At 36.5% G+C, this 19,739-nt stretch overlaps 1 long non-coding RNA gene across 4 annotated transcripts in view; it reads left to right on the top strand.

The window, feature by feature from the left end:
• The window catches only part of LOC140513669 (uncharacterized), a 340,666-nt gene that overhangs the window by 250,169 nt on the left and 70,758 nt on the right, over positions 1-19,739 (top strand). For 3 of the 4 annotated variants that reach the window (XR_011970274.1, XR_011970275.1, XR_011970276.1), the window contains 2 exons: positions 2,252-2,504; positions 3,475-3,527. This is a non-coding gene — a long non-coding RNA (uncharacterized lncRNA). The remainder of the gene's footprint in view (positions 1-2,251; positions 2,505-3,474; positions 3,528-19,739) is intronic. The other variant, XR_011970277.1, reaches the window with a different exon arrangement.

The raw sequence follows: 19,739 nt of genomic DNA, 5'->3' as shown, positions 1-19,739 counted from the left end.
GCTTTCCTGGGAAAGGTGATTTACCTTAAATGAGCCATGAGGAAAAGGTGCTTACTCTCCTTGTTTTAGAGAAAGAGCACAATGCAGTGGAAAAAAAGTAATGAATTTGGAGTCAGAAACCCTGTGTCCCAGCCCTAACTCAGCTATTTAGTATTTTGTGTGACTTTGAGAGTGGTGCTACTCTTTGAAGTAGTTAATGGTATTAGCCTTGGTGTTAGGAAGGCATGGGTTCAAATTTGTTTTGTGATATAAGCTGTTGAGGACCTGGACAAGTCACTTAATGTCCCCAGGATCAGAAAATTCCCTAAGACCAACCTCAGAAGTCATAGACAAAATTTCAGAGATATAATTGATAATACATTTCTCATCTTCATGATGGATAGGGTAGGAGGAAAGAAATCAGAACTCACAATTGTAAAAAACAAGGGTAAAAAAGAAATAATACATTTAAAAGTAAGTCATAGGTAAGAGAACTCAGGCAATCTACTGAATTTCTTGGAGTCACAATTTTTTCTGTGAATTGAGAAGAATAATATTCATCCTACCTCTCTCCTAGGTTGGTGAGGAAATACTTTACAAATTATAAAACATTATATATGTGTAAACTATGATTATATTAATGCAACCTATTAATCTTATGATCATAATGGAAAATCAATGTGGGTTCAAAGTAAAAATGTTTGGTAAATGCTGATAGAAGTATTTTTGAGGTCAAGATTACACCACAGAACCTATTTCACATAACAATAAAAATAGTAGCTCACATTTATTTAATGCTATTACACATATTAATGAGGTAGATCCAATTATTTTCATTTTGCAGATGAGGAAACTGAGGCAGAGGTTACAGAACTAATGTGTTTGATGCCAGATGTGAACCTGGAGCCTTCTTAGTTTCAATACCAGTACTCTATCCACCCTGTCAATCTCCCTCTCCAGAGATCATTAGTCCCTGAAATATGAAGCTATTTAATTGGTTTCTCAGTTAGAAAAAAAGCATGGAAAAGAAACGGCAGTTGTAGGATTTCAGCATATTAGTATGCTAGAATGGTTTCTATAGCTCAGTTGCTGCCATTGACTGAGTACAGGACCAAGAAAGAATCTAAGTCTGTTTTCTTTCGTTAACAGCAAGGACCCCAATGTACACAGGAGGGTCTGCTGTACAGATTCTTATCTCCTTTTCTAAAAGGAAAGAAGTTTTGAGGGGTCAGCAATCACTTTAACCAAGTACATAAATCATTCACATAGTTCAGGGGAAAGAATCAGCACCCTGAACTTCAGAGAATATATGAACAGAGAAATAAAGATCAGCAGACAGATCCATCTGTCTGACCACTATGCCATACAGAGTTACTAGAGAGAGAAGCACCAACATCTGGGTTTTCAAAGCTGGAGGGCTCCTTCGTGGTTGCCCAGAGTCTCATCTGGCCAAACAAACACTTCCAATGAGTGAACCTCAAAGTAAAACCTCACCTCCGAGTGAACCTTGAGAACCAGTGCCTCATTAGAAATTAACAAAAGGTTTGGGCCTCCCCTAATCAAGCTTCCCTTAATGGACAGGCCCATCAATGGGTGAGGAAGATATTTAACTCTCATTAACATGACATCTTCCTGGCTTTGCCCCCAACATACCAAAAGGGCAAGTCCTGAAACTGCTGAAATTTTTCATTTGCAAAATGGGCAAGATAAAACTGGCATCCCTTCCAATGTACTTGGGAAAAGTGACTAATTATGTAAAGCTCTGATAACCTGGTCTGCTGGCCGACCATTAAATAGGGTTAGTTTGTTTAACTTCACCAGGAAAGCTTACTGGAAAGTTTTTTTTTTTTTCATATGACAGTCTTATGAACTTGCTATAACTGAGAAGCCTCAGAATTCCTGGGATGCTATTAATAATCTTCCAAACATGATATCATATGACTGTGAGAGGGAATTATTGAAAATGTATTTCTAAAAAGTCTCTTTCTGGTATCCTTCTTAGGAAAAGGAAATCGTAAGACGTTAGAGGTCAATCCATTTTTAAAAAGCCTCATGAACTTTCATCTTGGGACTTTAAAACCTTGTGATTATTATACTACCTTTAGTTCACCTATTCGGGATTCTTTAGATTTTCTAGTCATTTCAATAAAGAAGAAATGACATTCATCTATAAAAACTGTAACAGGAAGAGCAAAAGCACTGGGGTAGAAGAGGAAGGATGATTTGCTGTGTGACCTTGGGAGAGTTACTTAACCACTCTTTCTCACTCTAGAATTGGCCTCCTGGAGATGTATAAATTATGTCATTAGAAATGATAAAGCTGCAAGAAAAGACCTGAAATCTTCTGATTTAAAATGGGTATTTTGAAATAAATACTTGCACATTTCCATGGGAAGAAATGCACACTACAGATGATGCTAAAGATTTAAGAAAAAAAGAAAAACAGTGCAAAATCACTTTAGCAATTTAATTTTAAAGTATCTTGAGTCCTCACTGCCTCTGAAGGAGGTGGAGGAGAAGGAAAGGTGAGTTCCCTGTTCATATGTTTATGAGTCAGGAAAGTGGATCCGGGCAGCTTGAGGTCTGCCTGTCCCTCCTCACACCTCCTCCTTTGGCTTCCTGGTCCTTCTCCCCCCCACCCCATCCTTTCCCACCTTTATCACTCCCCCACCTTACTTCTCACCTCTTCTATCCCCTTCCCCTCCACTGACCAATCTCTGAAGATCTTGTGTGTACATGTATGAGGGAGGAAAAAAAAAGTCAGCCCAAATGATCAATACATTCAGAAAATGTGCGTAATATGTAACACGTGGGGACCTTTCACTTCCAAGAAGAGGGGAGGGAAAAAAAGTGAGCACAACAAAAAACACTCAGAGGATAAGATATTTGTATCAGGAGACAGTTTCTATGGGAACATTCCAGGTACTACAGCCTTGCTCTCTGTGGAAATGCATCTAGTCTCAAGAACACTCAGAAAACAAGATGCTTTTTCTGAGAACATTACAGTTACTACAGCCTTACTTTCTTTGAAAACGCATCTAAATCTTAGAACACTGAGAGGAACAGATACTTGTAATAAGTTCCATAGTATTGGATAACATTTTAGTTATCTCAAGCTTGGTCTCTGTAAAAGTTAATCTTGTTTGAGAAAACTCAGAGATCTCATCCTGGTCATGTTCTGGGAGAAATAAAGGTAAACTGAGATGCAAAAAACTTGGTTGGTCATATTACAAACCTTCATGTGATCTCATGTGTTGCTGGATACTGGGGTAGATTAGCATTATCCTCTCAACAAAAAGTATTAACTTCTTAACCTTGTTTGGCTTTGCTGTGGATTTCCCTGAGGAAGTTTTGTAATATTCCAGGTCATGAGGCACCAACTTATATATTTTGTATGAGAAAAAGAGAATTAAAAAAACCCCAAATTTGTAAGTTTTTTATTTCATTGAAAAAATATGATTTATAAAGCATTATCCTTTTGCTTGTACTCCATAGAAACATTCTTCATGTCACTGGTGAACATATGATGTCTCTTCACTTTGTGTCGGGTAAGCGATATCTAGTAGATTATTGAAAAAATGAATGCATTAGTCCAATCAATTATTGCCTTGTATAATTTTGATATATGTGTGGGAGACTTCTTTTTTGATGAAAGCCTTCACAAGAAGCTTTGGTTTACCCTATCAAAAACCAGGTCTCTCAAATACTTCTCATTCTTTTGTGAAGATATAATGCTGGGAGTCTTCCATTTTCTTCCTTCATAATGATTCACAGATGAACTTTTTCTTTCTCTCAATGTTATCCTTGTTTCCATGTCTTTCCCTTTGGCAAGAGATTAAGTGTTTGCTGACTCAGCTAATTTCTAGCTTTTCCAACCATTTGCTCAAAGGGACCGTTTTGCGTTAGTCAGAATTATTTTGAAAACAGTACTATATTTAGAATTTGTTAATATGGGTTCAAATCTAGGATCTAGGACCTGGTGGTTTTTTATAAATATATTTAATATTGTATTTTCTCCTAATTACATATAAAAACAATTTTTAACATTTATTTTTAAAATTTTAGTTCTAGATTCTCTGCCTCCCTTCTTCTTCTCCCCCCACATCAAGAAGGCAGGCAATTTCATATAGATTATACATGTGTTATCATGCAAAACATATTTCCATATTAGTTGTGTGTAAAAGAAAACAGACAAAAAAACAAAAATAAGGTAAAAATAAGTATGCTTTAATCTGCATTTGTATTCTATCAGTTCTTGTTTGGAGATGGATAGCATTTTTCATTAAGTCCATCAGAATTGTCTTGGATCATTGTGTTGCTGAGAATAGCCAAATTACTCACAGATGATCATCATACATTATTGTTATTATTGTATACAGCATTCTCCTGGTTCTGCTCATTTTACTTCACATCAATTCCTATAAGTTTTTACAGGTTTTTCTGAAATTATATTGCTCATCATTTCTTATAGTGCAATAAAGTTTGATTGTGCTCATATCTCATAACTTATTCAGCCATTCCCCAATTGATGGACCTCCCCTCAATTTCCAAATCTTTGCCACCACTAAAAGAACTATAGGTCCTTTTCTTCTTTTTTTTAAAATCTCTTTGGGATACATAATTAGCAGTGGTATTGCTGAGTCAAAAAGTGTGCATGGTTTTATAGCTCTTTGGGCAAAGTTCTACATTATTTTCCAGAATGATTGAATCAGTTCACAACTCTGCCAACAATGTATTAGTGTCTCAACTTTCCCATATCCCTTCCAACATTTGTCATTTTCCTTTTCTGTCATATTGGCCCATCTAGTAGGTATGGGGTGGCACCTCAGAACTGTTTTAGTTTGCATTTCTCTAATTGTTATTGATTTAGAACATTTTTTCATGTGACTATAGATAGCTTCGATTACTCTGTCTGAAATCTGTTCATATCCTTTGTCCATTTATCAATTGGGGAATAGCTCATTGTTATACATCTACTCAATTCTCTGTATATTTGAGAAATTAGTCCTTTATCAGAGAAACTAGGTTTAAAATGTTCTTATAATTATGATTACTAACTCTGTATTTCACTCCATTCTATTTACTCCCCCTCCCCCATTTATCCAAATCTCCTTTCATCCTGTTCATTCTCAAAAGTGTTTTGCTTCTAACTCCTGCCTTCCCAAATCTGCCCGCCTATCAGCTCCCTTCTTCTCTTATACTTTTTCCCTGGTACTTTTCTGTAGGGTAATATAGATTTTTATACCCAATGGAGTGTTTATTACTCCCTCTTTGAGTCAATTCTTATGAGAAGAAAGTTCAACTGCTCCTCCCACCTCACCTTCCCCTCCAATGTAAAAACTCTTTTATGTGAAATAATTTACCCCATTTTCCCTCTTTTTCCTCCCTTCTCCCAATGTATCCCTCTTTCTAATCCCTTAATTCATTTTTTTACATATTCCATCATATTCAACTCATATCTGTATTCACTGTCTATATATTATTCCTTCTAACTGCCCTAATGAGAAATTTCTTAGGAGTTTTAAGTATCATTTTCCCATGTAAGAACATAAATAATTTAACTTTATTGAATTCCTTATGATTTCTCTTTCCTGTTTAACTTTTTATGCTTCTCTTGAGCGTTGTACTTGAAAGTAAAATTTTCTATTCAGCTCTGATATTTTCATTTGGAATTCTTGAAAGTCCTCTATTTCATTGAATATCCATCTTTTCCCCTGAAGGATTGATTATACTCTGTTTTGTTAGATAGGTGATTCTTGATTGTAATCTTATCTCCTTTCCCTTCCAGAATATAATATTTCAAGCTCTTTGATGTTTTAATGTAGAAGGTGGCAAATTTTGTGTTATCCTGACTGTAGCTCCATGGTATTTGAATTGTTTTACTTATGACTCCTTGCAATACTTCTCCTTGAACTGGGGTTCTGGGGATTTGGATACAATATTCCTGGGAGCATTTCTTTGAGGGTCTCTTTCAGGAAGTGATAGATGGATTATTTCATTTTGTATTTTATCCTCTGGTTCTAGAATATCAGGGCAGTTTTCCTTGATAATTTCTTGAAAGATGATGTCTAAGTTCTTTTTTTTTTTTGATCATGGTTTTCAAGTAGTCCAATAATTTTAAAATTTTCTCTCCTTGTTCTATCTTCCAAGTCAGTCATTTTCCAATGGGATAGTTCTCATTTTCTTCTAATTTTGTTTTATTGCTTTCTAAGCTCCCATTAGCTTCCACTTGCCCAATTCTAATTTTTAAGGAATTATTTTCTTCAGTGAGTTTTTTTTAAACCTCCTTTTCTATTTGACCAATTCCACTTCTCAAAGAGTTCTTCTCTCCAATGAATTTTTGTACTTTTCCCTTCATTTGGTTAATTCTTCTTTTTAAGGAGTTCTTCTTGTCAGTGGATTTTTGTGCCTCTTTCAGCATTTGCTGTATTCTGTCCTTTAAAGTGTTATTTTTTCGAGTGTTTTTTTATACTTCCTTTTCCAAACCGTTGACTCCTTTTCCCCATTTCTCTTGTACCACTCTCATTTCTATTCCCAGTTTCTCCTCTATCACTCTTATTTGATTTTTAAAATCCTTTTTGATCTCTTCCAAGCCTTTTTGGGCCTGATAACAATTCACATTTTTTTTTCTCTGAGACTTTTGGATGTAGTAGTTTTGATTTTGTTGTTTTCTGAGTTTGTGTTTTGATTTTTCCCTGTCACTATAATAACTTTCTATGGTTAGGTTTTTTTCTTGTTGTTTTCTCATTTTTCCAGCCTTTTTTAAAAAACTTTTGTGTTAAACTTCTTGTAGTAACTTCTGTGTTAAAGTGGGACTCTGCTCCTGAGGTGCAGGGGCATTGTGTCAAACTTCAGATCTTTCTTGCTGCTGATCTCAGAGCAAGTTCTGGGGGAAGGGCCTGTAAATTTTTAGTACTTCCAAGGGGGCTATGATCTAAGTAGAGGTATTTTCACTGTTCCATTGGTCTGTGCTCTGGTCTATGAGTAACCATAAAAAGTGACGATAAAGAAGGACCACGCTTTTCCATCCTGGAACTGTGACCAAGGCACCAGTCCCCTGGAGTCACAAATTTTTGTGTGCTTGGTGCTCCTCCTTGCTCTGCGACTGTGACCCAGGACTGCTACTGGAACTCCATGTGGGCAATGCGTCAGAGAGTCCCACATCCAGGGCTAGTAAAAGGATCCCTGTAGTCTCCTTCTGATCAGTTGTTCGACTCACTTACCATCTGTGGTCTGATATCTTTGAAAACCACTGCTGTAGTCATTGATTCAGTCACCTCCAAGGCCGTTTCTGGTTTGCTGGGGCTTGACCTGCCCTGGCATAGTTTGTGCTGGATTGTGCTCCAGTCTTACCTCATTGTGACAGACATTTCCTACTGACCTTCTAAGTTGTCTTGGATTGGAAAACTTTCATCCCATCCTTTTTTGGGTTCTATCTGTCTATAAGTTGCTTTGAGGTATTTGTTAAAGTTGTTTGGAGGGTAATTTTGGATAGCTGAGGTAAGTCTCTGACTTTTATCTGCTATCTTGGCCCTGACACATTAATTAAAATTCTTCAGAAATATTGATAAAAAAGTCAGTCTTTACTTTTCGTCTATATCCTATTTTCCAGCATCAGCAGATTGTAATGGTGTTAAAAGTAAAAAAAAAATAGTTAAAACTCTTCCCTGCCCATTGATCAGCCTCAGGTGGGGCTATTGAGGGGAGCTTGATTAAGGGAGGTTTGTTTCCTATGAAGGCCCACACCTTCTGCTGATTGCTAATGAGGTACTGAGGGGCTGTGGCCTCTGGCTCTGAAAAGAGTGTGTATACTCTGAGGGGAGGTTTTGCTTTGGGGCTTAGTTGTATAAGAAGGTTTGTATGCCAGATGAGACTCTGGGAAGCTGCTAAGCACCTCCCCTCCCAGCTTTGGAAACTCAGATATTGCTGCTTCCTCTGTGGTAGCTATATATGTATGTATGTAATGGTCAGACAATTGGAAGCCTGTTGGTCCCTGTATGTTGAATGTAATTAAAGTGATTTTTGACCCCTCAAAAGTTGCCTTTCCTTTTATAAATGCAGATTTAAGAACCTGTCATAGCAGGTCTCCCCCCACTCCCGTGTATGTTGCTTTCTGATACACAGATTCTCTAAACAGTTGTAGTTGGAGCTCATGTAATGGAGCATATAATGGTTGGATAGCATGCTTGGGATAAACGCTTTTGCCACTCTACTCCCCAAAAGGAGGCTTGTCTGGTTTTCTCACTCCCATCTCCTCTCACTCTGGAAGGTTCTGTTTCCCAGCAAGAACTACCCCCATGTGGCTATGCTCAAACTTTCTTGGGGTAAAAGGAATAACATTATTGCGGAGGTGTACTCTGCCCCTAATCACCACTATGACTCTTGAGTAGAATTATGTAAAAGCAGTCATTAGCATTGATGAAAGCATCAGATCTTAAACATAACCATTTACATAAGAATAAGACCAAACCAATAATAATTAGTATATATCACAGGCATTCAATACGAAGCAAACAGTATATCTCAATCTACATATTTTGTGTCACATTCTTCCACTAATGGATTATCTCTAAGGTAAAGATAGGCATTCCTTGAACAGATATATGTGAGTGAGGAAAAGCCATATGATCAGAGTAATTCACAATTCTGCATTACAGACTTGGTGTCATCTATCCATTCAGGAATATCTATACCACCCAGGGCTGTTTTTGTTATTCTTCTGCTGACAAAATTCTCTATTACTTTCGAAATGATGAAGTGTTGATAAACCCTTTCACTAACAACACCCCCACCCCCATTATAAGAGTGTAGAAAAAGAGTTATACTATTGTATTGGCTAGCTGTTCTTCTTTGGCTAGAGAACTTAAAGCTCCTCAGAGTGGATCTCTTTGGACAATGCAACTAACATATAAGATACAGTCTATATTGGAGTTCATCTTAGAGGGAAGACACTAAGATCAAGGAAGACTGGAATGGACATTTTGTATAAGATGGGATTTTAGCTGAGGCCTGAAAGATGCCAAAGAAGTCAGGAATAAGTAGTGAGGAAGGAAAGAATTCCAGTCATAGGGAACAACCAATGAAAATGCATGGAGTCATGAGCTGAAGTATCTTGGAAAACAATAGTAAGGAGCGACTCTGGAGTTACTGCATCATAGAGTATATCTAGGGGAGTACAGTTAAAAACTGGAAAGGCACAAGGAGGCCAGGTCCTGAAGGGGCAAACAAAAGACACTCCTTAGCTGGCCATTGTCCTTCTTAAATGGTGACTGTTTTCAACTAGCCATGTTATTCCAGATCTTGAGGATTTATTGGAGAAATCCAACTTCCAGGCACTTATTCACTCCTCTCAACTCTTTTTTACCTAGCCTATCAGCTTTTAGACATTGTCCACTAGAGTCTTACCTCTTTACCGTTCCTTTATTAAAAGGTGGAACTGTTTTAGGAGATTCAATCCACATAAGTTGCTTCCTTGGAGAAATTCAAGTGATTGCTTGGGTTGATTTCTACTTTGCCACTTATTTGACTTTTTTATTTTTTAGCCCAACTTATTGACCAGAACTTTCTATGTTCCTTCTGTCACTCAGCTTTGTCTCCCATTCTGAACTCCTCTTTGTCCTGGTTTGAATTTTTACTCCCTATGCCAACATGGCCTTTTGTTGCCTACCATCAACGAATATCTCAGCCTCTAACACAATATATTGTTTGCCTCTAAGCTCAAAAATACCTAATTAGTTGAAATACTTTAACTCTGACCACTTCTTCATGCCCATTACTACCACCTACAATGTCAAGACTGACCACAGTTAAATCCTTTGGACCTAGCTGCTTCCCAAAAACATCTAGTTGCAATCCTAAAGGAGCATTGAGTATTGATCTAAGTGGCCAACTTTTAAAAACGGAAAACAAGATGTCCTGGAGTGAGGCAGAGATGAACGACAGAAATAATTATTTTTCTTGGCTTCATCAATAAAATGAACAGGGATTAACTGTGGTTCTCAGTTGTTTTCCTGGTAACAATTAAAGTTCTTCTAGAGCTAAGGAATGAGAATATCTAAATGAGTATTTTTCTATCTTGCCCTGGCAACTTGAAAGTTCAATGCTAACAAGGGGAATAGAGCAAGGGTGCCTCTGGTTGTTACAGACCATTGGAAAATGTCGAACATCTATAGAGTTAATGTGGCTTGTAATTTGCAGTGACATTTACTGGCAGCACTGAGATATTTTACAAAGTTTTAGTGAAAGAGATTGCCTTCCAATTAACCAGAGCATCAAACAGTGCAGATTATGGAGAGGAGGGTTGTGTGTGTGTGTTTCTATTATTATTTTTTTAAGAAGCAGAAATGTTTGGAAAGGTCAGGCTTTCAGTGAGCTCACCTCTACCATTTTTAGTATTCATGATGACTAATGAGCACTTCACTCAACACTATAATGGATGCATTTGTGCCAAGAAAGAATATAAAATTCTTCCCAAGCAACAAAGTCTAATGATAGCTAGATGCAGAAAAGCTAAATGATTTCATTGTTTTTATTGAATATCTTGTGTTTTTCAAGGAAAGTTTAACCCCAAATAAAACTTATCAATTGATATCATTTCAGTAGTTCAATAATATAATTCTTGATTATATACTGTCAATTAACAGGAGACAGATACCTATTGGTAAGAAGTGGTATGTTATTCTAAAGCCTAGAGTGTGGCCTGAAATCAATAATCTCTCCCTCTCTCCCTCCCTCTCTCCCTTCCTTCCTCTCTCCCTTCCTCTCTCTCTCTCTCTGTCCCTCTCTTTCTTTCTCTCTCACTGAATAAAACAGTTGTAACCTATTTACATGACTGTGAATATTTAGATACACTTCCAGGAATATTGGGATACTTTTGATGCTGAAGAAATAAAATTTATAAAATTTCAATGTGCATTCCTTTTAGGTTCCATGATAAGTGGCATAGTATATGATATAATTTTCTCTATTCTATAGCTCCTTTCATCTTGGAAAAGAGAATTCCTGCTTTGGGAGTCCTTGCGGTTGGAAGATACTAAAAAGGAAGAAATAATTATTTCACTGAAAGTGGCAAACAAATAAACTGGATGTGTGTGTGTCATTCACATAGAAATGAGAAACTCCTATTCATGTGGGGCTTAAATCAGGAAGACTCAGCCTCCTACACTAGCTGGTCATTTTGGAGAAGTCACTTAACTTCTAGTATCTTCAACTGTACAATGGGATTAATAGTAACATTTATTTTTCATCATTGTTGTGGCGAATTGAGATTATTAGTTAGTTAAATGAGATTAATGAGGTAATTAAGTTTAAATTATAATTAAATGATATTAAATTTCTAAAAAGCACTTAGTGTAGTACCTGACACATAGTGTATGTGTTTGTCCTTCACTGCCAAAGATGATCGTGGCATCAGAGAAATGATGGCATGACTTGCACTTGACTTTGTTTTGAGTGAGGGAGGGCTGTGAAGATCACCAGCTTCACTTCTCCAGAGCCATCTGATACAGTGACCAGATATTCATCAAGATGACTGGAGATGACTCAGGATGAGGCAATTGGGGTTAAGTGACTTGCCCAAGGTCACACAGCTAGTGAGTGTCAAGTGTCTGAGGTGAGATTTGAACTCAGGTCCTGCACTGGTGGTGTTCTATCCACTGCACCACCTAGCTGCTCCCTGACACATAGTAGGTACTTGATAAATGCTAACTACTGCCCTCACTACTATCAGCACCATCATTACCATTACTACTATTACTACTGCTGTCTGTGTTTGCCTCCTCCTCCCCCAGATTGATTACAACAATCATTTTCTATATAGTCACTTTACTAGCTTCGCCAATTCCTTGTTGTTCTCTTCTAGAGGGCTTTCCACAAAGGTGTTGAGCTGCATCTTCTACTTTTTGGTCTTTCTCTACTTCAGAGTCAAATGGGCAACATAAATACAAATATAGAAGGTGATTTTGCTTTTGGATTTTATGATTTTGACCCTGGACAAGATGTAACCAGGTGTCAAGGGTGATTGTAGTTAGTAAATTCCAATTATTGACCAGGGTAATGAATTCCACTCTGTTCTCATGGTGTTGCTCTGTGTCTTGGAGTGACATACTTTATTGGCTGCATCCTTGCATGTCTGTAGCTCTGTTGGCAGGATAGACCCGTTCTGCATGTACACTCAATAACATTCTGTTATTGACAAACATACCAAAGTGCTTTCCAATACCATCTTGCCTCCTTCCTCCAAGTCCAACCATATTAGACATTTCAAAGTCTATTCAAGTTCATGGTGTAGGAGGATCAGATGTATCAAAGAGGGAAGGTTTGTGGTTAACAATGAAAATCAGTGCCAAGAAGTTACCAACTATTGCCCAAAATTGCCTAATTAATCCTCAGGAAACAAGCAAGGATCTTTAGAGAGACCTGGCAGCTGCAGAGGTTGTTATTATATACTATATGCATTATAAGTGCACTTTAGGTTTCTTGAAGTTGAAAGAAAGGTTAAGGAATTTATGTAGGAGATGAAGATAAACATACTAAAGTGGCCTAGGAATTGCTTGATTTAAACCCTGTTGAATACTAATGGATTGTAACCAGTGCTGGATTTGGAAAAATCCAATATAATAAGGGTGACTTCATGATGAGAAATTCAAGAACAGTGTTAAAATCTTGTAAACTCAGTGGGAAATCACACAAAGCAAGTGACTGAGTTAAAAAGGAAGATAGATCATAGATTAAACTAAACAAAATGTAGAAAGTTGTAAGAGTGATGCTTAAGTTGATGAATTGTGAACCCGAGTGACATGAAGGATGGTGGTATTCTCAACAGAAATTGAGAAATTTCTAAGAATGCTGGGTTTAAGAGGGAAATATAAGATGTTGAACTCAAGATGTTAATGGGATAACCAATGAAAATGTCCAACAGACAGTTGGTCATCTAGATTTGGAGACATTATAATTGTCCACGTTCAAAAACTCAAAGCCATTCTTGACTCCTCACTCTTCCTTATTTCCTCTACCTGCATACTGATTCATTTGCACAACTTTGTCTGTTACCTGTATGACACCTCTCACATCTGTCCTTACCTCTTCACTTATACAAGCACTATCCTAGTTCAGGCTCTCATTACCACTTGCTGGGACTATCTCTTAATTGGTGTCTCTACCTTAAGCCTCTCCCCTTATCAATCTATCTTCCACAATTTCCTAACCTATATACTTAAATGATAGATCTGATCATGTCACCACAACTCAGTTACAATGACTCCTTATTGCCTCTAGGGTCAAAGAAAAACTCCTTAGTTTGGCATTGAAAACCCTTCCTGATCTTGTGCTAATCTATATTTACTCCCTTTTACATGTGCACTATATTTGATCAAACCACCCTTTTTACTATTTACTGCAACACATGATATTTTATGTTCTGTCTCTGTGCCTCTGTATATCTTGAACCCACTTGTCCCTCATCTCTGACTTCTAGAGTTTCTTACTTCCTTTATGATTTAGTTCAATGAGTGAGTTCACTAAATGAATGAGGCTTTTCCTGATCCCCTTAAGGAATTTTTTTTCCTCACCATCTCCACAATACCTCACACATTATGGGTGTCGAGTTTTTACTTGTTGATTGGTGTTTGAGAAAGACACAAGTCCTACACAGAAATATCTTGAAGTCATCTGTGTAGATATAATGTTTGAATAGACAGAAAGTGATTACACCATTAAGAGAGGCTGCAAAGAAGAAGGCCAAGTCTTGGGGCATATGCAAAATTAGGGTGAAGGAAATGGTTCATGAAATAGTAAAGAAGATTGAAGAGTATTCAAGAGGGGAGGAGGAGAGTCAACTGGGCATCTTTTGGCCAAGTTTGCCTTCCTTTGGAGAGGAGAAGGAAGGGGAGGGAGAGGCAGACAGGAGAGGAGGAGGTGAGTTACCCAGCTAGCATTCAGCCAGGTGCATACTCACAGGATTGTGTTCATCCTTCATTGCTGAAGAAGACCATGCCATCAGAGAAATGATGACAAGACTTCCACTTGACTTTGTTTTGAGTGAGGGAGAGATCTTTACATAAAATCAGGGAGGAGAGATTGCTTAGGAGGAGTGGTCAATAACTGTCTAATTCTGTGAAGGTGTCAAGGATAGGGCTAAGAAAACGCTGTTGATCCTAGCAGTTGAGAGATCCTAGGTAACCTTGGAGAGAGCAATTTCAATTGAGTCAAATTTCAAGAGGTCAAGGAGTCAGAGGAGAAGCTAATGAGTTTGGATGCATTTTCCAGTATAATTTGCAAGATTATTTTGTGGAGGGAGATAACATTACAAGCTTCCCTTGATGACTCACATGAAGTCCTTCCCATATGCTCTCCTAAATACCTCCTTCTATAAAAGTGATGTTAATCCTCAATAGTGACATTAGTTCATTTTCTATTCTTGTTATCCTTGGGAACTGAGTCCTTCTTTAGCCTTCTACTCTATGACACTTTTTTAAACTTTTTTTTAAAGTTCTTTTACTTTCTCTCCATCATTGGACTTTCTTCCCATTTTTCGTATTACTTTTCAGTTTTGAGTTTATTCTATTTTAGTCTCAGCATAAGCAATTTTCAGATATTTCATTTGCTTCTCACAATAAAACCATTAGTTGGGACTTGTAGTGTTATCATTATCTCCGTTTTACAGAAGAGAGAGGTTAAGTCACACACCTAGAAAATATCAGTATCTTGTAGGTGTCAGGTAGGATATTAACTCAGACATTTCCTGATCCTGATTCAAGTAAGGCACTCTTTCTGATCCTCTCTCTGAGTATACCATGTAGAGATTTCATGAGTCTCTTAAATCGATTCTTTGCTATACATGAAGCTGTTTAGAAAAACAAAACGAAACCTGCTGTTGGGTGCATGGGACGAGGATGCTGCTTCCTCTTTTTTTCTACAAGGTGCCTTGTTCAGTTCTGAACCCACATCTACAGATCAATCAGTTTCAGTCCTGTCAGAACCTGATCACTCATAAGAAGGATCAAGTTCTTTTCCTGTAAGTCTTTGCTCTTTACAACCCTGGGGAAAAGATCACTTTCAACTTCTATTTTGGATTACATCTAGGGTCTCCTCAGTGAAAGAGACAGAAAGATATTCAATGTGCAATGTCAATTAGGTATAGGATAGCTATTTATTTTCTCTGTATCAGATAGATGCTTGAAACAAGGACATATATTGACCAGTGATTTAAAAAGAGGACACAGTAACTTAGAATCATTGATGTGACCTTCTAGGAAAGTGCAACAAACTTCAGAACATGAAACAATATGTGTAACTGATAACTAGATATTTTACATTTCATCTAAACTCAGCACTGTGTAAACAATTCCCTTAAAGACCCTGGCCAGGGATTGAGATCCCTCCACTGACAGTGGTCATCTTATTTGATGTAGAATCTTCACCTATAGTCAGTCGGCTCCAGCCTTGGGAACCAAGGTTGCCTCCATAGCTAGATGTATCCATTTCATGTTACCATTTAGGAACCTATCTTCAAAAACCAAATAAAACAGAAATAGTTGTCAAGGGCATAAGGCACAGGCTTAAACATTTTTTAAATTATATTATTTTATTTGCTCTCAGTGTTCTGCAATCCCTTCCATATATCTTAGAATTTTTTCCCCTTCCTCCTCCTCCTTCCCCACTTCCTCTCCACTCCCTCCCTGAGATGGCATACAATTTTATATGGGTCCTACAGTATTAAGTATTAAATACATTTATTAAATTCATTTTCACCTTAGTCAGGTTGCATAGAAGAATTGAAATGAATTGGAGAAATCATAAAACAAAACCAAATAAAATATAATAGAAAAGAAAATGGTTTAATTCATTCTGAAATTGAATTCCATAGTTCTTCTTCTGGATGTGGAAGGCATTTTGCCTCAAGTTCTTAGGGAATTTTTTAAGTCCTTGTATTGCAATGAAGTTCTAAGTCTACCAGAAAAATTCCTCGCACAGTATGGTTGTTGCTGTGTACAAAGTTTTTCTGGTTGTGCTCCTTTCACTCAACATCAGTTCATATAAGTCTTTCCAAGCCTCTCTGAAGTCTTCCTGTTCATCATTTCTTATAGCACAATAGTATTCCATTACATTTATATACCATAATTTATTCAGTCATTCTCTAATGGATGAGCATGCCCTTGATTTCCAGTTTTTGGTCACCACAAAGAAAGCTGTTACAAATAATTTTGTACATGTGGGATTTCTTCCAATTTTTATGATCTCTTGGAAATACAGTCCCAGAAGCAGTATTGCTGGGTCAAAGGGTATGCAAATTTTTGTAGGCCTTTGGGCATAGTTCTTAATTGCTCTCCCTAATGGTTGGATCAACTCACAACTCCACCAACAATGAATTAGTGTTCCAACTCTCTCACATCTTTTCCAACATTTATCATCTTCCTGTTTTGTCATGTTAGCCAATCTGACATGTGTGATGTGGTATCTCAGAGTTGTCTTGATTTGCATCTCTCTAATCAATAGTGATTTAAAGCATTTTTTAAATATGCCTAGAGATAGCTTTAATTTTTCCTCTGAAAACTGCCTGTTCATATCCTTTGACCATTTCTCAATTGGGGAATGACTTGAATTCTTGTACATTTGAATCAGTTCTCTATATACTTCAGAAATGATGCCTTTATCACAGACACTAGTTGTAAAAATTCTTTCCCAGTTTTCTGCTTCCCTCCTAATCTTGGTTTCATTGGGTTTGTTTGCACAAAAACTTTTCAATTTAATGTAATCAAAATTATTCATTTTGCACTTCATAATGTTTTCTATCTCTTGTTTAGTCAAAAATTCCTCCATTCTCCATACATCTGATAATTGCTCTATTCCTTGCTCCAATACTTTGTTTATAGTATCAATCTTTATACCTAGATCATGTACTCATTTGGACTTTATTCTTGTGCATGGTGTCAGGCATTGATGTATGCCCAGTTTCTGCCACACTGTTATCCAGTTTTCCCAGCAATTTTTGTTGAACAGTGAGTTCTTATCCCAGAAGCTGGAGTCCTTGGGTTTATCAAACAATAGATTGCTACATACATTGACTACTGTGTCTTGAGTACCTAGTGTATTCCACTTGACTACCCTTCTGTTTCTTGGCCAGTACCAAATGGTTTTGATGATTGCTGCTTTATAATACAATTTGAGATATGGTAGGGCTAGGCCACCTTCCCTAGGATTTCTTTTCATTAGTTCCCTTGATGTTTAGGAGCTTTTTTCTTCCAGATAAATTTTAATATTATTTTTTCTAGCTCCAGAAAATAATTATCTGGTAGTTTGATTGGTATGGCACTGAATAAATAAATAAATTTAGGTAGAAATGTCATTTTTATTATATTAGTTCGACCTACCCACAAGTAGCTGATGTTTTTCCACTTACTTATATCTGACTTCATTTGTGCGAGAAGTGTCTTGTAATTGTCTTTACATAGTCCCTGGGTTTGTTTTGGCAGGTAGACTCTTAGATATTTTATAGCATCTGCCTTAGCTTTAAATGGAATATCTCTTTCTATCTCTTGCTGTTGGGCTTTGTTAGTAATATATAAAAATGCAGAAAATTTGTGTGGGTTTGTTTTATAACTTGCAGTTTTGCCAAAGTTGTTTATTATTTCAAGTAATTTTTTACTTGATTCTCTGAGCTTCTCTAAGAGTATCATCATATCATCTGCAAAGAGTGATAACTTAGTTTCTTTTTTGCCTATTCTAATTCCTTCAGTTTCCTTTTCTTCTCTTATTGCTACAGCTAGCATTTCTCATATCATATTGAATAACAGTGATGATAATCCACATCCTTGTTTCACCCCAATCTTATTGGAAATGCATCTGACTTATCCCCATTGCATATAGTACTTGCTGATAGTTTAAGGTAGATACTGCTTATTATTTTATGGACAGTTCCCTTTATTCCTATGCTTTCCAGTGTTTTTAGTAGGAATGGGTGTTGTATTTTGTCAAAAACTTTTTCTGCATCTATTGAGATAATCATGTGGTTTCTGTTAGCTGTGTTTTTGATATTGTCAATAAAGTTAATTATTGACTAATTAATTAATTAACTAATGTTAATGTTAATTAGTTTTTCTAATATTGAACCAGTCCTTCATTCCTAGTACAAATCCTACCTGATCAAAATGTATTCTTCTTGTGATGAGTTGCTGTATTCTTTTTGCCAATATCTTATTTAAAATTTTTGCATCTATATTCATTAAAGAAATTGGTGTATAATTTTTTTCTATGTTTTAACTCTTTCTGTTTTAGGTATCAGTACCATATTTAACCATAAAAAGAATTTGGTAGGACTCCTTCTTTTGGCAATTTCCCCAAATAGTCTATATAGTATTGGGATTAACTGTTCTTTAAATGTTTGATAGAATTCATTTGTAAATCCATCTGGCCCTGAGATTTTTTTCAAGGGAGCTTATTGGTGGCTTATTCTATTTCCTTTTCTGAGATTGGGCTATTTAAATACTCAACTTCCTCATCTGTTAATCTGGGCAATTTATATTTTTTGAAATACTCATCCATCTCATTCAGATTATCGAATTTGTGGGCATACAGCTGGTCAAAGTAATTTCTAATTGTTGCTTTAATTTCCTCCTCATTGGAGGTCAGTTCACCCCTTTCATTTTTGATATTAGTAATTTGATATTCTTCTTTCTTTTTTAATCAAATTGAACAAAGGTTTATGAATTTTATTAGTTTTTTCATAAAACCAACTATTGGTTTCATTTATTAATTCAATAGTTTTCTTAATTTCAGTTTTCTTAATCTCTCCTTTGGTTTTCAGTATTTCTAATTTGGTATTCACTTAGGAATTTTCAATTTATTCTTTTTCTAGCTTTTTCAGCTGCATACCCAAGTCATTGATCTCCTCTTTCTCTATTTTATTCATGTAGGAATTCAAAGATATGAAGCTTCCCCTAAGAACTGCTTTTGTAGTATCCCATAAGATTTGGTTGGTTGTCTCATTATTGTCATGCTCTTGAATGAAGTTGTTGATTGTTTCTATGATTTCTTCTTTAACCCACTCATTCATTAAGATTAGATTATTCAGTTTCCAATTGATTTTTGGTTTATCTTTCCATGGCCTTTTATTACATATAATTTTTATTGTATTGTGATCTGAGAGGGATGCATTGATTATCTCTACCTTTCTGCAGTGGATTGTGAGGTTTTTATGTCCTAGTACATGGTCAGTTTTATGTATATGTGCCATGTACCACTGGGAAAAAGATATATTCCTTTCCATTCCCATTCAATTTTCTCCAGAGATCTATCACATCTACCTTATGCAGAGTTTTATTTATCTCCTTAACCTCTTTCTTGTTTGTTTTGAGGTTAGATTTATCAAGTTCAGAGAGGAGGAGGTTGAGGTACCCCACTAGGAAAGTTTTTCTGTCAATTTCTTCCTTCAACTCCCCCAACCTCTCCTCTAAGAATTTGGATGCTATACCACTTGGAGCATACATGTTTAGTAATGATATTGCTTCATTGTCTATGGTGTCTTTCAGCAGGATATAGTTTCCCTCCTTATCTCTTTTGATTAGATCTATTTCTGCTTTTGCTTTGTCTGAGATTAGGATTGCTACTCCTGTTTTTCTTACATCAGCTGAAACACAATATATTCTGCTCCAACCTTTGACCTTTATCCTGTGTGTATCCCCCCCATTTCAAATGTGTTTCTTGGAAACAACATATCTTTGGATCATGGCTTTTAATCCATTCTGCTATCCATCTCCATTTTA

The sequence above is a fragment of the Notamacropus eugenii genome, chromosome 7, assembly GCF_028372415.1.
Source record: "Notamacropus eugenii isolate mMacEug1 chromosome 7, mMacEug1.pri_v2, whole genome shotgun sequence".
NCBI classification, from domain to species: domain Eukaryota; kingdom Metazoa; phylum Chordata; class Mammalia; order Diprotodontia; family Macropodidae; genus Notamacropus; species Notamacropus eugenii.
The sequence above is the reverse complement of the archived record's forward strand: the minus strand, read 5'-3'. Positions and strand labels throughout refer to the sequence as shown.